At 35.6% G+C, this 21,808-nt stretch overlaps 1 protein-coding gene across 4 annotated transcripts in view; it reads left to right on the top strand.

Annotated features, from left to right (window-relative positions):
* Positions 1 to 21,808, top strand: part of LOC150105013 (sushi, von Willebrand factor type A, EGF and pentraxin domain-containing protein 1-like) — a 344,216-nt gene that overhangs the window by 219,053 nt on the left and 103,355 nt on the right. The window lies entirely within an intron of this gene.

Genomic DNA, 21,808 nt, shown 5'->3' with positions numbered 1-21,808 from the left:
TAAAGATTATTAGCAACACATTTATAAAGAATGGCTATAACAAAAATACTATTAATAAAGTTCTTCATAAAACTTCATCAAAAGAGAATATAAATTACAGTAAAATCACAGCCATCCCATACATTAAAGGGTTATCAGAAAAAAATCAATAGAATCTTACACCATTATAATTTCAATGCCACTTTTAAACCACCTATAAAATTAAAAAAACATATTCAACTCCTCTAAGGATCCTCTCCTCCCATTTGCACATCCTGGAGTTTATTGCATCTACTGCACCTGTAACTTACCTTATATTGTTGAAATTGGATGTACAATCCCTATATAAAAAAAGAACACAAAAGACACATTAAATATAACAATTTTGGTGAAGCAGGCCTCTTAGATCACGCTCTCAACACCCTACACCAAATTGATTGGAAAAGTACCTGCTCTTTACATCATACAAAAACCTGGTATGAAAGAAAATTTAAAGAAGCCTGTGAAATTCTGATTAACCACCCTAATCTCAACAATAATAGTGGCATAAAAATTCCAAGAATTTGGATGGCACATATTCAGCCTACTTAGTATCAAGTATACTTTAGGAATTTAAAAGCAATTTCAGCTTTTATTGGAAACTTCCATACCAATTGATTGAAATTTATATGTATAATCACAGTTTTTTTATTTTATTTTTTATTATATATATATATATATATATATATATATATATATATATATATATATATATATATATATATAAACATGTTGCTTTCCAGCTCAATTTAATTTTGTAACCCAACAGATAATAATAGGACTCTAGCTTTGATGTAGTATAGTTTTGTTGTTTTTTTTCACCCAGAGGTCAGGCCAATAATTGTTGTAATGGTTGGTCAGTAACTTTAGCAAACCATGTAGATTGTAGTGCAGCTTGTTTCTCTGTATATATGTGTATGCTCCAGATGATGACTTGATATGAAGGTCGAAATGTCAAGTGTTCATTTTGGTTTACATTAAACTAAAGTTTTGCTCTAACACTGTAGTTGTCTCCATAATTTTCCATAATGTATTGTGATCACTGTGTAAGCATGAAAGAAAAAATTATATTCTTGTTTTAATCCTTTGCTCAAATGTATGCAGATAAAGTTTGCACACGAAGTATCTTTATCTCAACATCATTAATCTGGTAATAATAACCACTTACCAAGGAGTTATTATTACCAGATTAATGATGTCGCAGTTATATTTCCTTCCTCCTCCTGTTTACTAGATTCTACAGATATTATTTCATCGATCTTTCTTCATACTCAATATTCCAGACCACAAATCATTTCTGGACGCTTTCAAATTTCTCTTCATCCATTTGAAAACCAGGCGAGCAAATCTGTACACAGTAATCCATGGCTTTAGAGTGAAACCATCTTACTTTTACAGATAGATGCCATCCACATCATTGCCATAATTCATTCTGCATCCCCACAACCCCTTAGCAACGTGCCTCTTAAATTCAACTCCCTATTCACTATTCCCCCAAATCTCTTATCTCCTCCACCCAAAAGATTCCCACCAATTGTATACTCTGCATCCGATTTTTGCTTCCCAAATTTTAAAACCTTGCACTTTGCAATGTTGAACTGGTAGTAGCACTGACTTACCCACTCACTCAGTCTATTCAAGTGCTCATGTAAAGATAGTGCTGTTCTGGGGGGAAAAAAGTTATTGCCTAAAGACTCCAAGACAAAAGCAGCAAAATATCAACTATTGTGTCGGAAAAAGCAATGAGTCATCCTTTTTCCTACCCAACATTAACATTACCTCAGAAGGAAGGGATAAGGACATGCTTATGCCTCCCGATGGGAAGTGTACCGTATAATGTCCTAAGAAAATGTAAACATCCAGATGTGTAAATTCCAAACATTGTTAAGATAGCCCATAAGTTTATTAAGATAGTAATTGTGAATGAATTATAGTAGAAAGTCATGTAGTATTAACAAATAAATATGTATAAGCTAAGTACAAGTTTAAGGCATGTGAAGACAGTTCGTAGCCACGGTGTCCAATCGGCTGCCGCCGTATGCGTGACGACACCACCGAGTGAGGGAGCTGTTCCAGAGTATATAAGTTTCGGCGGGAGTTTGAATCGCTCTCTTATCTCCGATTTCTTGTGTCTCGTCTCCGAGGTTCATCGGCACCTAGTTTCCCGTAGGAGAGCTATGTAGAGCTTGCCGCCATGTGTAGCAAGGTTCTCACCTTGCTATGCATGTTACATTGGTCAAAGCTGCAACTACAATGTGTTCAACACATAAGGAGAAAGAGCCGCTGATGAAATCTACGTTAGCGTACAGGTCTGTGCATGAGTGTTTTCGGTTTGTGTAGAACAAAGGAACAAAGCCCGCCATCAGGGGAGGTACAGTGAACAGATCAGAATACCTAGTCAAAGCAAGAACGGTAAGCGAAGATTTTCTTATTTTAATGTAGGATTAAAGTATCCGTGGAGTAAAGAAACAGAAGTTAAGAACACACGCTAATTACGTGTTGTGCCACAAGAACAGTCTGCAATTTGGACACTTGTGTCTACTGTTAAGAAGAAAACATATTAGGCTCCAGCCGAACAGGAGGCCGAGCTCCGGACTGTTTAAGTGATTTAAGAAAAGTAATGTCATATGTTCAGAAAGTAATTGAATGTTAACAGATATTTGGGGGGAGAGAATTAAGTAGAAATAAGTACTATTGTCCTAGAGAATTACATGTCAGATTTATTGAAATGATCTTGTGTATATATGCAACGTTACATGCATGATAATGCCAGGTAATTTAGTTATAAGAGTCTGAGGATAGATATACGTATAGAAGTGAAGAGTTCTTATAAAGTAAGGGATTATAGTGCAAAGGTTTAAATGTGTTTAATTAAGTAAGGGGAACCCAGACTCTTTTAAGGTTAAGAATTTAAATAACATGTATACTTGTCTTTGTGAAATAATAAATGTGTTTCTTTTTACATAATCAATTGAGTTTGTCATATCTTCTGCGGATTTGAATTACCGTTTGGAAAATTTCGTACCTTGCATTTAAAGGGGAAACCAATAGTGATATGAGAATAGGGACCACGACTGCATATATCTTGATCCCTACAATTTTCTTTAAGTAATTTAGATAGTGCATCAGAATTTAGTTGCTGGCTGGCGCAGTCTTTAATCTATACAAATTTGTCAGCAACCGAACTCTGATAGTAAGAGATACAAAGTTTAATGTTAACTGTAAACTGTAAAGTAAGATTAAAGATAAAACTACAGAAAAACGGGAACATAACAATGGCGCAGTCGACAGGATGTGCTGAAAGAAATTAACTTGCACACCAAGAAATTAACTTGCATCAGAATTTAGTTGCTGGCTGGCACAGTCTTTAATCTATACAAATTTGTCAGCAACTGAAGTCTGAGAATAAGATATACAAAAGTTTAATGTTTAATGATAAAGTAAAATAAGAAGAAAAACGGGGATATAACACAACTGATCAGTATCTCAGAAGTGGTCATCTGAGATTAACACATTCACATTGGGGTGAAAAGAAACTTTTCAGGCTGTCCTTGATCAACAACAAAATGTTTTTCCTCATATTGCCATATCTCATATATTGTATCAATGGATGCAACACATATCGTGATGGGTTCTTTGATTATAACCAAATAAATTTGTGTGTGGATGGGGGGGGGGGGGAATGTGCATCAGGATGTATTCAAAACCATTAAGGAAAGTACTGTATTTGGTTGAACAATTTAAATTACTGAAAGGTGTAAATATGGAAACCAACATCAGTGAGACACAAGCTATGTGAGAATGACTGGTAAATATAAGGGAGAGAAAGAACAGAGGTGAATAGAAATACTTTTATTAAAGGCAGATGAATTATTGGTAATTTACAGTTGTATGATGTGTATCCAATGATTTTCTGAGGTGGAGTGAATCTTATAACCTCTATAATGATTGCATTTATATATATATATATATATATATATATATATATATATATATATATATATATATATATATATATATATATATATATAATTAAGAGTTTATAAGCCAGAAAAACTGAAGATATCAACAATTTTTTTAATTAAAAACATGGCACTTCATTCTAATTATGTAGGATTTCTTTAGGTGTAAACATGAAAACTATTAGACAAACAGTAAAGACCAACAAAGGTGACAGCCACTATGTAGTTACTATTATTATTATTATTAACATTTGACCTCTATGGAGTCAGAGACTCATTGTGGGAGGTACACGCTATTGCACATAATGCTCATCCAACCGTGCCTGGAAAAAACACTGATTCAATGTGTCTATACCCACAACACACTCAGGCAATGCATTCCACTCACTAACCACTCTCCATGCAAAGAACCTACTCCTTACTCCTAGCTCACACCCTCCTTATACAGTTTCTAACGATAGACCGATGTCTTTAAAATATTTATTGCATTAAAAACATTGTGCATTGCATTGCATTGTTGAGCACGTTGTGTGCATTTATGCATTCATGTACATACATTTGGCTAATTATGGCTAAGATGTATTCTGATAAGTTGATACTTGGGTTTGTATTTAGATGTTTTGAATCCAGTGCCATTTCTAAGGATTCCCAAATTCCTATCTGGGTTATGCCATAGCAACAGTGTAGTAGTTCAGATTTATCCAATAGCACTTGATGTCTTGTTACTGTCTTGTGGGTTAGCTGAAGAGAGCACATGTGATGACAAAGCTGAAGCCTTTTTCACTTTTTCTTTCATTATCTCTTCTGCTGTACCAGATGCTAGTTTGCTCAAACTCACGTTTTGTCCCATGAAGAAGGCTTTGTAAGTGTGCTATTTCTTTCTGCACTGTCACATCATCATCTGCATTATTACTTTCCACTTCCTTCATACTCTCATTCATATTTCGTACACTATCATTCACTGCTTCCACTACATTCGCTACACATCAGTCACTTCATTCTCCCACTCTCAACACAATCCACATTCCTTGTACTCATTCACGCAAAATTTCCAACACACACACCCTCTCTCTCTCTCTCTCTCTCTCTCTCTCTCTCTCTCTCTCTCTCTCTCCACTCTGACTCTCATGCCACAAACCTTTACTTTTGACAATGAATATATTAAACACACTACATCATACTAAATTCCACATATTCAAATAATTAATTAAAAGAAACACGTATTAACCACAGTGAAAATTATTTAATTGTAAATATTTCATCCTAAGTATCTTAGGACATCATCAGTACAGTAGTTTTAAACAATAATAGGAATAACCTACAGTTAGGGTGCATGATTACAATAGAATCTCATTAAACGTGCATAACGTGCTACAGTAGTACAAAAAAAAAAAAATTATTTAACACAATTTTGTATGACAATTTCCCATACTTTAGGAATAGTAAGAACGTCGTTGCGGTTTAAGTTTGGTCTGTGTAGTAGGGCTTCAGAACTTTCTTTGTACAAACGTTGATGTTTATATAAAGATCTATGTAAAAGTTTAGACTTTTCCCAATAGATCCTATGGTTTGGATTTTCAATTCCGTGTTGAGAGAGGCCAGATTTCTGCGGTTTAAAAAGACGAATGTGGTCTTGATGTTCCGAGATGCATTTCTGAACAGACCTACCTGTCTGTCCAAAGTAAGATAATTTGCATGAGCATGGAATCTCATAAACACCAGGCAACATCAAAGGTGAGAGTTTGTCCTTAGGAGAAGGTAACAAGATGTAAATTTGGTTGATAGGTTTGTAAGTAGTGGCAAAATTGTATTTCTTCATAACTTTAGAATGACATTCTGAGATGCCTTTAATGTAAGGTATGGGAATCCTATGGACTTCTTCCTGTCTGGTTTGATGTGTGGAGAAGTGACTACTAATGATTTTTTGAGTTGTTTTAGGATTATATCCATTTAGGATGGCTGTATTTTTGATAACTTCTAATTCCTGGTTTAAAGATTCTTCAGAGGAGCAGAATTTGTGTGCTCTGGAAACTAGTGATTTAATAATGCCAAATTTCTGAGATGGATGATGAGCAGAAGAATTGTGAATGTAGCAACCTGAGAATGCAGGCTTGCGAAAGACAGACGTGGCGATGGAACCATCTTCTTTTCTTTGGATGTGTAAATCCAAAAAATGAGATACCCTGTGGAGATTCTTTTTCTAATGTAAAGTTGATGCGATGATGAAGAAGGTTAATTTTATCTAGAAACAGTTGTAATTCATGTTCGGGATGATCCCAGACTGCAAATACGTCATACATATCTTAGCAAACTTGTTTCTAGAACACCTTGAGGAAAAAATATTCACTTTTGAACCCAAACCAAAAATTTGGTTAAGATATGTCGACGACGTATTTGCAGTCTGGGATCATCCCGAACATGAATTACAACTGTTTCTAGATAAAATTAACCTTCATCATCGCATCAACTTTACGTTTCGTTATTTAAAAAAAAAAATTCATATAATTGAATATCGATATCGGCCACCATTTTTCTTGTACACATTGGTGCCATGTATGTAGAACACTTTTGAAACAATATGTAATAATAATGATTAAAAATGATTAAACAAATACACTTAATAATAACACAGCCAAAATAAAGAAAATATCACCAGTAATGATTAGTGATATTGTGAATATTTACTAAAAATAAGGACTTATCTGAACAATTGGACAACACAGCCACTTCCAAGGATGATGCTAGTGCCCTCCATGCATAAGCAAACTACTACTATTTAATTTGTTTATTAATGATATCAGAAAGGATCTGAGAGGAACTATTCATTTGTTTGCTGATGATGCAAAGTTGGGTAGAGCAATAGTGAATGCACATGATGTCAAAATTTTGCAGGATGATTTGGATATACTGTATTGGAGGACTGGGCTAAGGAGAATGGATGTCAATTTAATATGGCAAAGTGTAAGGTTATGCATTTTGGGGTGAAAAGATTAGCAGCAGTATACCACATTGGTGGAACTGTACTCCAGGAGATTAACGAGGCCAGGGATTTGAGAGTGTCGGTGGATAGGAAGTTAAAGTTTAGGAGGCACATTGCAAAAGTGGCTAAATCAGCTCATCAAATCACTTGGTTACTGAAGAATAACTCGACGAGCAGAGACAACTAAGTTATTGTTCCTCTGTATTGAGCCTTGATAAGACCCCCATCTTGACTACTGTGCCCAGATCTGGGCGCCAGGGTTTCTTCTTTATAGAGAGGAGGTAGTGAGGATCCAGAGGTGAGTGACCAAGATGATAGCAGGTCTGTGGAATGAACCTTATGAGAACAGGTTGAAGATTTGTGGGTTTCAGAAATTGGTTGATAGGCAGAAAAGGAGTGATATGATTGAGACATTCAAATTACTGAAGGGTTTCTATAAGATTAATTCAGAGGATATTTTTCAGAACAGGTCTGGTGGTGGACTAGGGACCATCCATGGAAACTGGGCAAGAGTGTGGTTAGCAAAGGTGTTAGAATAGGATTTTTTACTTGGAGAGTGGTGAATGAGTGGAATAAGTTGCCAGGGTCTGTTATGAGGTGCCATGACTGTAAATCAGTTCAAGGCAAAGTATGATAGATACTGTGTGGAAGCTGAATAGTTGTTCTTGACACGATGTTTAGGGCCTCCCTCGATGAGTCTAAGGACTCCTTGGAGTTGCCTGTAATAATAATAATAACTTATAATGTAAAGCAAATTTTCAAAAGCAAATAAAGATGTGTGTGCACGCACACACACACACACACATGCGCGTGCAAAGGGTTCACAGCCTTGGTGAATATTTTGGACTAAGATTATTGACATTGGTGAGATGTGGCTATTCGAGTCAGGTGTAGCAACTGGCACTGATTTTTAGGAAGTTTTAGAATTTTTTTAGGATTTTAGTATTTTTAGAAAGGACTGAAGAAATAGAAGAGAGGGTGATACTACTAATGATATCAGATGAGTTGGGACCAGTTAGGATGTAATTTGAATTTCTATGAATGTGAATTTCTGTATTCATGAAAACAATAATAGTAAATGTTCCATGTAGCAATAAGTTTGAGGCTATCTGTATGTGAAGTTCAGGCTCTTCTTCTTCTCTTCCGTCTAAGATGGGTTGAGTCTTCTCTTGAGCAGGATCTTCCAGTCTTCTCTATTCCTTGCTGTTCGAAAAAGTTCCTTATATGTTCTGCATCCTGAGATGTTCTTTATTAATTTCAGCCAGGTAATTCTTGGTCTTCCAGGTCTTCTTTTTTCATTTGGAAAAGTATTGATTAGGATGTTAGGAAGTCTGTCTGCATCCATGCGTGCAGTGTGTCCAAACCATCTCAGTTGTTGTTTTCTAATTTTTTCTATTATTGTCTTTTTATACAATAGTTCTTGTCTGACTGTGATGTTTGTTTTCTTTTCTATCCAACTTGTTCTATTTATTTTTCTTAAGCATTTCATTTCAAATGCCAGCAGTTTTTTCTCCTCTCTTTTTTTAACTGTCCACACTTGTGCTCCATAGATGACTGTTGGTATAATTATTGCTTCATATAGTTTGATTTTGGCTTGTTTAGATATCTTGTTTGTTTTCCAGATTTTCTGTAATTTTCCCATGGTGGTCCATCCTATCGCTATTCTGTGTTTGATTGTTTTGAGTTCATCTATTGTTTCTGTTAGTTTTGATCCAAGGTATATGAAGTTGTCTACTTGTTCTAATTGTTCTCCGTTTAGGGTGGTGGCTGAGATGGTAGTTCTGTACCTCCCTATTTTCATCACTTTTGTCTTTTGTATATTTATTGTTATGTCATATGTTTTACAGGTTTCATTTAGCTTGTTGATCAACTTTTGTAGTTCATTTGGGGTACTTGCAAGAAGGACGAGATCATCTGCATATTTGATATTATTTATGTTTAAACCGTTGACATTGATTCCAGGCTCATTGTCTATTGCTTTCTTTACAACTTCTTCTAGATATATGTTGAATAGGCATGGGGATAATGGGCATCCTTGCATTACTCCTTTTTGGATCTCTATGGGTTCTGTTGTGAGTGTGTCCTTTTTAATTATTGCATTTGTCTTAGAGTAATATTTTATCAGAAACTGTATTATATATTTGTCTATTGCTTTTTCTAGTAGAATTTTGAGAAAGATTTCTCTGTTGATGTTATCGAAAGCTTGTTTAAAGTCCACAAAACAACAATATAGTTCTTTGTGGTCTTCCCAGCTGAGTTCTGCTAGTTGGTGCAATGTGAAAATTTGGTCTATTGTTGAATAGCTTCCTCGGAAACCAGCTTGTTCTATGCCTATCATTTCTTCGTAGGTGTTTTTTAATCTATTTTGTATAATTCTCATGAATATTTTATAGGTGTGAGGGAGTAAATTGATTGGTCTGTAATTTCTGCAGTCTCTTTTGTCTCCTTTCTTGTATATTGGGATGATCTTTCCAGTTCTCCAGTCATCTGGGATCTCTCCTGTTTGTAGTATTTTATTGAATAGGTTTGTTAAATATTCTATTGATATGCTGCCTCTATATGACCACAGTTCAGTAGGGATAGTATCAATGCCTAGTGCTTTATTGTTTTTCATCTGTTTTATTGCATATCTAACTTCTTCTTGTAAAATTTTTGGGTGATCATTATTTTCTTCTATTGTTGGCATTGTAGTTTTGTTTCCTTGGTGGAAGATAGTCTTAAAATGGTTTGACCAGATTTTTCTTATATATTCAATATTCCCGGTTTCAGTCATCTTGTTGTTCATCATTGTTACTGCTTTTGCTGAGAATTCCTTTGTAATTTCTCTTACAGTATCATGGAAGACTTTTAGGTTGTTTTGTTGGTATGCTTCTTGGCATTTCTTAGCTTTTTCTTCTAACCATTTTTCTTTAGCTTTTTTGCATAGGTTATCAACTCTATTTTTTAGTGCTCTGTATTTTTCTCTATTCTCTTCATTGTTTTGTTGGTTTACAAGTATCTTGGCCTCTCTTTTCTCTTCTATGGTAGCTATGATTTCTTGGGTTATCCACTGTTTGTTTATTTTGGGTTTGGAACCTAGAGTGTCTTTTGCAATTGATAACACTGTTTCTTTTCCTTCTTCCCAGAATTTTCCGCTGTTCTGTAAGATGGAGGGTTTTAATTTCAAGCACATCTGTTCTAAAAATAGACTTCTGCTTGAGCTATCTTTTAGTTTTGATAGGTTGATGTTTTCTTCTTTTCTGATATTCTGATAAGTTCAGGCTAACAGGATGAAATATATGGTTGGGTGTTGCTACAGACTTGGTGGTTCAGCTGCTGGGAATGATAAAATACATCACCCAGTTATCCTGATGGGCACTAAGGAAGCAGTCACTATTGGTGATTTAAATTATCCAGACATTGATTGGATAGAAGAGAAATCTCATGATAAGAATGCAGGAGAATTTATTGAGCTGTTGCAGCACAACTTTATCAGGCAGCATGTTATAGAAACAACTTGAAGACAAAGAGTGTTAGATTTGATCATAGCATCAGGAGATGATTCAGTTAAGGATGTGGTTATTTTGCCACCAGTTGGTGACAGTGGTCATGCTGTACTGACCTGGGAAGTAGCCAACTATATGAATGTTCCAATCAGGACAGGTTACATGCTGAACTACAAATCTGGAAATTATGACAAACTCAGGAGAAAGTTATCTTTGGTTCCATGGTATAGGGTGTTGAATGGGAAGTATATCAGCAGTGCATGGGAAGCTTTGAAAAGATAATTAAATGATATGGTATCTGAATGTGTTCCAAGAGTTCACAGAACAAATAGAATGGGAGTGAAATGGATGTGCAATCTCATTAAACAAAAGATTCATAAGAAGATGATGTGGAAGGAATATCATGAGCATAAGAATGAGAGGAGTTGTATAAAGAGCAGACAAAAAAAAAGTGAAGAGTATTGTATGGAAAACTAAGTTAGAGTATGAAAAGTAATTGACTGCACAGGCTAAAGGCAGCCCAAAGAATTTTTTAGTTATTTTGCAAATAAAATAAAGAATGAATGTGGAATAATGACTTTACTGAATGCAGAGGGTACCCTTGTATCAGAAGATAATGCAATAGTTCAAATAAAGAGTGCTCACTTCGCCAAGATCTATCAACCTTATATACTGTATGTAACATAATACATAGTGCTATCACTGCATTTAATGAAGGGATAGAAGTGCATGAAGAGGTTTAGAGCTCTTGCATAACTTAGATAAGAATTCAGCAATAGGAACTGATGGAATATCAACATGTATGTCAGCTGAGCTGACTAAGCTCTTCTCATGTATAATTTGAGTCTTAATTCAGGAAAGATCCCCACAGGAATGGAAAGAATGTATGATAATGGATATCCAGAAAATTCACTGAAAACAATTCATTGAAAGGCAATTTATCAAAAAAACAATTCATCAAATAAACAATTAATCGAAAAGCAGTTCATTGAACAGCAATTAATCAAAAGGCAGTTCCTTGAAAAAGCAATTCATTGAACAGCAATTAATCAAAAAGAGAATTTATTGAAAGGCAATTTGTCGAAAACCAACAATTCATTGAAAAATCACAATTTATTGAAACTACAAATCATTGAATGAACACTTTGCCAAAAATGAATTATAAGGCATGTGAAGTGAAGTGTATTTATCAGAAAGAACTGCAGTTTTTAATTAACTTGTGAATTGAAGTATAGCATGATAGCCCCTTTATATTTGTTACATAGATGTGTGTGTGGCAATTTTTTTTTTTTTTTTGAGTAATATTCCTTTCAGTCAGTATATGCTATAAATTAAAGATGCCAAGAAATTATATTCTTGGTTTAATCTATTCAAGTGTAAGCAAACAAAGTTTGCACCTGAACTATTTTCAGGACCTGACAGCTCGTATATAGAAGCTAATGACCTCGCATCACTTGCCTTAGTATTCCATAATGCAAAGCACATATCCTTACAGACATGTATAATGCTATGCATTATGGGAAGGGTCATTACCCAGATCAGTTTCGACCTTTATTGAGGTTTCATCAGTGGGAGTCCAGACCCAGATGGTCTGGACTCCCACTGATGAGACTTCCACATTACTTCAACTTGGTGATATGAAGGTTGAAGTAATGTGCAAGTCATATTTTTATATATGAGTAACCAAACGGTTTTACACCTTATTATTAAAATACTCTGGATTAGAGATAGTTGTTGGAAGTTTTCTCACTCGGTTATGCTAATTAGCAAAATTCTGCTAATTTTGGCACCCTCTAATGTTGTAAAAAAACAACTATATTAGAGAGCACCAAAATAGGACTTCTGATCTTTTGTCTGTTACAATTGTATTGTTTCATTTACTCACTGTCATGTATTATTATTATTATTCCGGGCAACTCCAAGGAGTCGACAGACTCATCGAGGGAGGCCCTAACATCATGTCAAGAACAACTATTCGACATTCACACAGTATCTATCATACCCTGCCTTGAACTTGTTCACGGTCGTAGTACCCACCACAGACTCTGGCAGCTTATTCCACTCATTTACCACTCTCCAAGTAAAAAACCTAGCTCTAACACTCTTGTTAACCACATTCTTGTTTAGCAAACTTGTTTCTAGAACACCTTGAGGAAAAAATATTCACTTTTGAACCCAAACCAAAAATTTGGTTAAGATATGTCGACGACGTATTTGCAGTCTGGGATCATCCCGAACATGAATTACAACTGTTTCTAGATAAAATTAACCTTCATCATCACATCAACTTTACGTTTCGTTATTTAAAAAAAAAAAATTCATATAATTGAATATCGATATCGGCCACCATTTTTCTTGTACACATTGGTGCCATGTATGTAGAACACTTTTGAAACAATATGTAATAATAATGATTAAAAATGATTAAACAAATACACTTAATAACACAGCCAAAATAAAGAAAATATCACCTGTAATGATTAGTGATATTGTGAATATTTACTAAAAATAAGGACTTATCTGAACAGTTGGACAACACAGCCACTTCCAAGGATGATGCTAGTGCCCTCCATGCAAAGCAATCTACTACTATTTAATTTGTTTATTAATGATATCAGAAAGGATCTGAGAGGAACTATTCATTTGTTTGCTGATGATGCAAAGTTGGGTAGAGCAATAGTGAATGCAAATGATGTCAAAATTTTGCAGGGTGATTTGGGTATACTGTATTGGAGGACTGGGCTAAGGAGAATGGATGTCAATTTAATGTGGCAAAGTGTAATGTTATGCATTTTGGGGTGAAAAGATTAGCAGCAGTATACCACATTGGTGGAACTGTACTCCAGGAGATTAACGAGGCCAGGGATTTGAGAGCGTTGATAGATAGGAAGTTGAAGTTTAGGAGGCATATTGCAAAAGTGGCTAAATCAGCTCATCAAATCACTTGGTTACTGAAGAATACCTCGACGAGCAGAGACAACTAAGTTATTTTTCCTCTCTGTCGAGCCTTGATAAGACCCCATTTTGACTACTGTGCTCAGATCTGGGCGCCAGGGTTTCTTCTTTATAGGGAGGAGGTAGTGAGGATCCAGAGGTGAGTGACCAAGATGATAGCAGGTCTATGGAATGAACCTTATGAGAACAGGTTGAAGATTTGTGGGTTTCAGAAATTGGTTGATAGGCGGAAAAGGAGTGATATGATTGAGACATTCAAATTACTGAAGGGTTTCTATAAGATTAATTCAGAGGATATTTTTCAGAACAGGTCTGGTGGTGGACTAGGGACCATCCATGGAAACTGGGCAAGAGTGTGGTTAGCAAAGGTTTTAGAATAGGTTTTTTTACTTGGAGAGTGGTGAATGAGTGGAATAAGTTGCCAGGGTCTGTTGTGAGGTGCCATGACTGTAAATGAGTTCAAGGCAAAGTATGATAGATACTGTGTGGAAGCTATATTTATATACTGTGTGGGATCTCTTGCATAACTTAGATAAGAATTCAGCAATAGGAACTGATGGAATATCAACATGTATGTCAGCTGAGCTGACTAAACTCTTCTCATGTATAATTTGAGTCTTAATTCAGGAAAGATCCCCACAGGAATGGAAAGCATGTATGATAATGGATATCCGGAAAATTCGCCAAAAACAATTCATTGAAAGGCAATTTATCAAAAAAACAATTCATCAAATAAACAATTAATCGAAAAGCAGTTCATTGAACAGCAATTAATCAAAAAGAGAATTTATTGAAAGGCAATTTGTCGAAAACCAACAATTCACTGAAAAATCACAATTTATTGAAACTACAAATCATTGAATGAACACTTTGCCAAAAATGAATTATAAGGCATGTGAAGTGAAGTGTATTTATCAGAAAGAACTGCAGTTTTTAATTAACTTGTGAATTGAAGTATAGCATGATAGCCCCTTTATATTTGTTACATAGATGTGTGTGTGGCAATTTTTTTTTTTTTTTGAGTAATATTCCTTTCAGTCAGTATATGCTATAAATTAAAGATGCCAAGAAATTATATTCTTGGTTTAATCTATCCAAGTGTAAGCAAACAAAGTTTGCACCTGAACTATTTTCAGGACCTGACAGCTCGTATATAGAAGCTAATGACCTCGCATCACTTGCCTTAGTATTCCATCATGCAAAGCACATATCCTCACGGACATGTATAATGCTATGCATTATGAGAAGGGTCATTACCCAGATCAGTTTCGACCTTTATTGAGGTCTCATCAGTGGGAGTCCAGACCCAGATGGTCTGGACTCCCACTGATGAGACTTCCACATTACTTCAACTTGGTGATATGAAGGTTGAAGTAATGTGAAAGTCATATTTTTATATATGAGTAACCAAAAGGTTTTACACCTTATTATTAAAATACTCTGGATTAGAGATAGTTGTTGGAAGTTTTCTCACTCGGTTATGCTAATTAGCAAAATTCTGCTAATTTTGGCACCCTCTAATGTTGTAAAAAAAACAACTATATTAGAGAGCACCAAAATAGGACTTTTGATCTTTTGTCTGTTACAATTGTATTGTTTCATTTACTCACTGTCATGTATTATTATTATTATTCCAGGCAACTCCAAGGAGTCAGACTCATCGAGGGAGGCCCTAACATCATGTCAAGAACAACTATTCGACATTCACACAGTATCTATCATACCCTGCCTTGAACTTGTTCACGGTCGTAGTACCCACCACAGACTCTGGCAGCTTATTCCATTCTCCAAGTAAAAAACCTAGCTCTAACACTCTTGTTAACCACATTCTTGCCCAGCTTCCATGCATGGCCCCTAGTCCTCCCACCACCAGTCCTATTTTCAAAAATATCTTCTGGATTAATCTTATAGTAACCCTTCAATAATTTGAATGTCTCAATCATATCATCCCTTTTCCGCCTATCGACCAATTTTTGCAACCCGCAAATCTTCAACCTATTCTCATAAGGTTCATTCCACAGACCTGCTATCATCTTGGTCACTCGTTTCTGGATCCTCTCCACTTCGTCCCCATCACGAAGAAACCCTGGCGCCCATAACTGGGCACAGCAGTCCAGATGGGGTCTTATCAAGGCTCCATACAGAGGAATAATAACTTGTTTGTCTCTGCATGTTAAATTATTTTTCAGAAGCCAAGTGATTTGATGAGCTGATTTAGCCACTTTTGCAATGTGCCCCCTAAACTTCAATTCCCTATCAATGTATACATGCTGTGTTGTGCTCTGATGATGATGCTGATTTGAAATTCAGCAAAATATAAGCAAGTTAATAAAGCATCTTTTTATCCATTAAAAATAAATCATGAATAACTCTCAAATCCTAAGCTTACTGTTAGTTACGTATACAATTTAATATCGCTTCCTCTAGATGCCCCTTAATTATCTCCGATGCACTATTAACATCCTTCCCTTGCAGAATTTTATGCCATGGCACAGATTTAAACTTCCTCCTAAGCTTTTCATAATAACTTGCCTTGTAGTTCCACATATATCACCTTCTTGACAGAATATTCCCACTATTCTGTCTCCCAAGTTAAGAACACATGGTCATTTTCACCAATTGGAGGCAATGTGGTCACTGTAGTTATGAAATAACTCTTCCAATCCTATGACCAGGTCCAATACTCTCACACCTCGAGTCCCCTCCATCGCATGCTGAGTCAAGTAACTGTCTGTTAGTAGGTGAATCAATCTATTTCCTTCATGCCACATGAACCTTTTACCTTCCACTCTATATCTCCATAGTCGAAGTTACCCATAATAATCAATCGACCTGCACTCATTATACTAATTTCCTGATGCACGTCTTCCAGATCATCCCTGGAACTCCAGCCCCATAGCAACAACTAACTGCATTTTCTCTTACTATGAAGGTAAAGATTGGAAGGAAGAAAGGAAAGATTTCAGGGAAGATTTCACACCAAGCTGCTTCAAATGAACAATCTTTCTTCCGCTTATCTCTTTTTCTTTTTGGCTACAGTTTATTTGCTATTGTCAGCAGTACTCCTCTCCTTGTTCTATCTTACCTGAAAATACTAATTCCTTCACATTCTATCAATGTAACTACATCATCATCAACTGCTGTTAACCAGATCTCACCAATGCCTATAACTTTTAGTGAGGTTTCACCTGATATTAGTATATAGAAACTGCAGCATCTCTTTAGGATCCCAGCCTCGATTACTTCCTGAATTGACTATCCCATTCAGTATTTTTGCTTGAGAGACTAGATTCCGCACTTGGTCATTCTCGCTCTCACTTGCCTCATGGGTGTCTTCATGCTCACTTAATTGCTTCCACCTTAATTCTTAAGTTTTCTGAATTTGTGCTTCACCATGCTCAGTGAGCAAGGCTCTCTTTAGACACCTAACACCAAAACCATGCAGATGCAGTCCATGTATCATACAAATCATTCTTTCCATCACACACACACACACACAGACCACAGATCCACAAATATTATTATTACGAACAACTCCAAGGTGTCCTTAGACTCATCGAGGGAAGCCCTAAAGATCATGTCAAGAACTATTCAGCATTTGCACAGTATCTGATCATACTTTGCTTTGAACTCATTCACAGTCATGGCACCCACAGCACACTGTGGCAGCTTATTCTACTCATTCACCACTCTCCAAGTAAAAAAACTATTTCTAATACCTGCTAACTACACTCTTGCTCAGTTTCCATGGATGGCCCCTATTTCTCCCACCACCACACTCGTTCTGAAAAATTTCATCTGAATTAATCTTGTAACAACCCCTCAGTAATTTGAATGTCTCAATCATATCACCCCTTTTCCGTCTATTAACCAGTTTCTGTAACCCAAGCTGCTCTTCAACCTGTTCTTGTAAGGTTCATTCCATAGACCTGCTACCATCTTGGTCACTCGCCTCTGAATCCTCCCTACCTCCTCCTCCATCACCAAGAAACCCTGTTGCCCAGATCTACGCACAAAATACTACATCATTCTTTCTGCACTACCTACATATTGATTATAATCAATATGTAGGTATTGAGAAGGGCATTGATAATTATCAATGCCCTTCTCATTTTTTTCTCTATCGTAGCATGATAGGAGACTTACAATCTTCACCTTCTCACTCTTCATTTCTGCTTTGTCTAACAACTCTTTTACATCCTCCTTAGTAGAATACTTCACACCTCTCAAATCATTAGTACCAATCAAGACAATTAATTCTTTCACCTTATCTTTTTGCATCCAGATGGCATGACTGATACCATTAATTTAATGTCAGGGAAACATGATTTTGTTACACTTTCATTAAGTACTGCTCTGATCATTGAGTCTCCATACATCAATTTCTCATTTCCTTATTTTTCTCGTTTGTTTGCATAGTCTCGATTCTTACATCAGACCACCTGCTTCTTACGCTTCTCAGCCCTACTAATCTCTTGCCACACCACACCACTTCTGCAACTGTTTAATTTTGCTTTTTGTCCTCTGAAGGATAACATTCAAGTGCACTATTTCTTTTTTGTGTCCATTTTGTTCTCCTGTATTTCCACCGCTGCACATTCAACATTAATTCCTACATTTTCTATTCCACCGTCGATACTGTCCACTCTACTAACATTTGCTTCATTCTTGTCACCTAACTAGCACTCACTTTTGAAACATTTAACACACACACACTTGCTCTCCAGTTTAAATTTCCTTCCATATATCCTTTAATTTTCGCATTGAATACATCTCGCACACTGCACTGCCCAACATCGTGAAAATTCAAATCACCAGATAACATGGTCTTTGCTGTCATTGTTCTATCTTGCATTGGTGCATACTGACACTATCATATTTAAACAAAACAAACAAACAAACAAAAAAATACAAGGTTTACATCATCATCATTTTAAATTCCTGACATATACTCTCAGGGATATATGCAGGATCTTATCGCAATATTACATGAAAAGTTACATCATTGCTACCTTCCTATCAACAATTTCCCTCCAGATTAGCCTGTTATCTGTCAACATTCCATACAATATACGAGGGTGGTCTGAAAATTCTCAGCCTAACAACGAAAAACGAATTTATAATTTCAAAATTATTTTTATTTTTCAACATAATCCCCTTAAAACTAATACATTTATTACAGCGATGCTCCAGTTCCATTATCCTGTCCCCGTAGTGGTTCTCAGTAAGATCTGCAAAATACCTCTCTTCAGCTGCAATCACCTGTTGATTCGAAGAAAAAAACGCTGACCAGTGAGGAAGAGTTTTAGTTTTGGGAAGAGATAGAAGTCAGAGGGAGACAAATCTGGGGAATAGGGTGGATGTTCCAACAATTCATAGTGCAGATTCCCTTAATTTTCTCATTGCCAAAACACCTTTGTGGGCAACTGCATTGTCCTGATCAAAGATGATTTTTTTCTTCTGCAAACCTGATTTTTTCTCAATTTTTTCATCTAGTCTGGTTAAAAGATCAGAATAATATTCTCTGGTTATTGTTTTACCCTTTTCAAGATAATTAATAAACAAAATGCCTTTAGCATCTTAAAACACCGATGCCACGACCTTTCCTGCTGATGGAACTGACTTTGTCTTCTTTGGTGCTGAACAACTAGCTTCTCTCCATTGTTTTTTTGACTGCTGTTTGGATTCTGGTGTGTAATGGTGAATCCAAGTCTCATCCATAGTAATAAATCGATGTACAAAATGAGTTTTATTCTTTTTAAAATGCTCCAAGCACTGTTTGGAGATTTCCATGCGAGTGTGTTTTTGATTGCTGTGAGCAAGCGTGGCACCCATCTTGCACAAAGCATTTTCATATCCAATTCTTCATGCAAAATATATCCTACATGTTCTTTTGAAATGCCTATAGTCTCAGCAATTTCACACACTTTGACTCGCTGGTCCATCCAATACCATATCGTACACTTGATCAGTGATTTCTGGTGTTGTACTTTATGGACATCCTTCACTTGGATCATCTTCAAGGCTGATATGGCCACATTTAAACATGGCAGCCCATTTCTTAATTGTGAAAACAGAAGGAGAAGAGAGCCCATGAACATTTATGAACTTTGAATGAATTTCTTTTGGTGCTAAACCTTCTTTTACAAAGAATTTTATAACTGCATGACACTCAGTTTTATCCATTTCAAGGGATACAGACAACACTTTTGCTTCAGACAGCTGTATAAAACAAACTACTTGATAGAATGACTTGCAATTTCACATGGATGCTTATGACAGATGTACCAACTTAGAAAAAAAAATTTCTTGTCGTAAAAAATCTATGGCCATAGAGATTTTCAGACCATCCTCATATATATATATATATAATATATTTTCAGAATTCATTTTTACTCGGAATATTATGAAAAACCTTTAATGACTAATACCGAGAGATAAAAAGATGACAAGGTATATTTAAAAAGATACTACTAGTTTACTAGTTTTGTTGAATAGATCAACATCCTCAGGTATCACAATCAAAGAAATATATAAAAATATTACAGAGACTTAAAATTGTAATAATAGAACAAGTATAAAAAGACAGTAGCATGTTTGAAAAACAAATGCGAGTATGAGTTCCAAACAAACGTATTCTACGCGCTATCGTGAGTGCGCCAGTACTGAACAGAAGCAACGTGTGCATCAGAGAGATTGTAACTCAAGCTGTTGTTGATATGAGAGGAATCTAGAGAAATTTCCCTGGATTCGACAATCTTTCTTTCGAGTTCATCATAGCACACATGGATGTTAGAAGTTTGAGTCCAGTTTACAATGTGTTGGCGGCCTTCGTCTGAGTTAGCTGAAAAGAGAACGTGGCTAGAGAGAGCGCTAGCTCTAGTCCTGTTATAGGAGATATCTCTATGGTGTTCATCTAAACGTAGAAGGATGGATTTGCAGTCTGCCCATAGTATGGCTTTCCACAATCACACAAAATCTTGTACACTCCTGGAAACTGAGTAGGAAGATGTTTCTGTTTATGTTTGCTAAGTAATGAACAAAGTTTTGGAAGCATAGTGAAGCAAGTTTTGAAGTTAAATTTCTTGAGAATCTTGGCTAGTTTTTGTGAGAGAGCTGATGTAAGGCAAGGAGATGACGGCTCTTGGGGAAGAGGGATCTTCAGAAGTAGTTGAGTGCCTGGGGGAAAGAAATTTGTCAATTTTCTTTGGAGAGAAACCATTGTTAATGAAAGTTTTTTTAAGAAAAAGGAGTTCATTTTCAATTTCTGTTTCTTCTGTAAGTAACTGTCTTTTTATACTTGTTCTGTTATTACAATTTTAAGTCTCTGTAATATTTTTATATATTTCTTTGATTGTGATACCTAAGGATGTTGATCTATTCAACAAAACTAGTAAACTAGTAGTATCTTTTTAAATATATCTTGTCATCTTTTTATCTCTCGGTATTAGTCATTAAAGGTTTTTCATATATATATATATATATACACAGAAAAACACAAGGCAGAAGTATTATTTATTAAATATACTGCCATATATATATTCAGTCTGAAATTAACAGACAGTCATCAGTGGCCTAAAAACAGTTGTTACAAGGGAGAATGCAAACAGTTAAGCCACTGACAATGGTCTAATTTCATACTGAAATATATAGCAGTATATTTATATTTAATAAATAATTCTTTTACCTTGTGTTTTTGTGTATATATTGTATAGAACTATGGCACAAGTTTCTATAAAAACAAGATATCAATATTCCAATATTATCAGATCTTATATTTCTGTCTTCTAAGGCATTTTTTACTGTATCAATTCACCTACATCTTGGTCTTCCTCTTTGGTTTTGAAAACAAAACCCAGAGGGAGACCAAGACCATTCTGGCAAAGAACACTTGTTTTGCTTATCTTTCCTCTCCCATTCTGTTTAAGTGAATCATACTACCTGAGATTAGCTCTGCTAACACATTCCTGGATGCTGACAATGTCAAGTTCTTTCATAATATCCTCATTTTTAATATGATATTGCCATTGATGCCATCTATTCTCTCAGGACTCTCATATCTGTGGTTTCTAGTCTTTGGTCAAGTGTTTTATTTCTAAACCAGCTCTCAGATCCATAAGTTAAAACTGGTTTGAACACTGTCTTATATAAACTAATTTAGTGTTTTGACTAATTTCTCTCTTATTCCATATAAATTTATTTAGTTAATTTCCTACCAAACTAGCTTTACTAATTCTGCTGTCTGTTTCCAAATTTAATTTGCCATCTTCACTAAATATTGTACCTAAAGACTGTGAGATGGCAGCAATTAACTGCAATACTCTCTTGATCAACCTTGATGTCTATGAAATCATTATCTTGAGCCAGTTATCACTTGTGTCTGAGGGTGGAGATTGACTGTCCCATCA

The sequence above is a fragment of the Typopeltis vanoorti genome, chromosome 7, assembly GCF_054136105.1.
Source record: "Typopeltis vanoorti isolate ZY-2024b chromosome 7, IOZ_Tvanoo_1.0, whole genome shotgun sequence".
In the NCBI taxonomy this organism is placed as follows: domain Eukaryota; kingdom Metazoa; phylum Arthropoda; class Arachnida; order Uropygi; family Thelyphonidae; genus Typopeltis; species Typopeltis vanoorti.
This window is presented reverse-complemented; position numbering and strand designations above follow the sequence as displayed.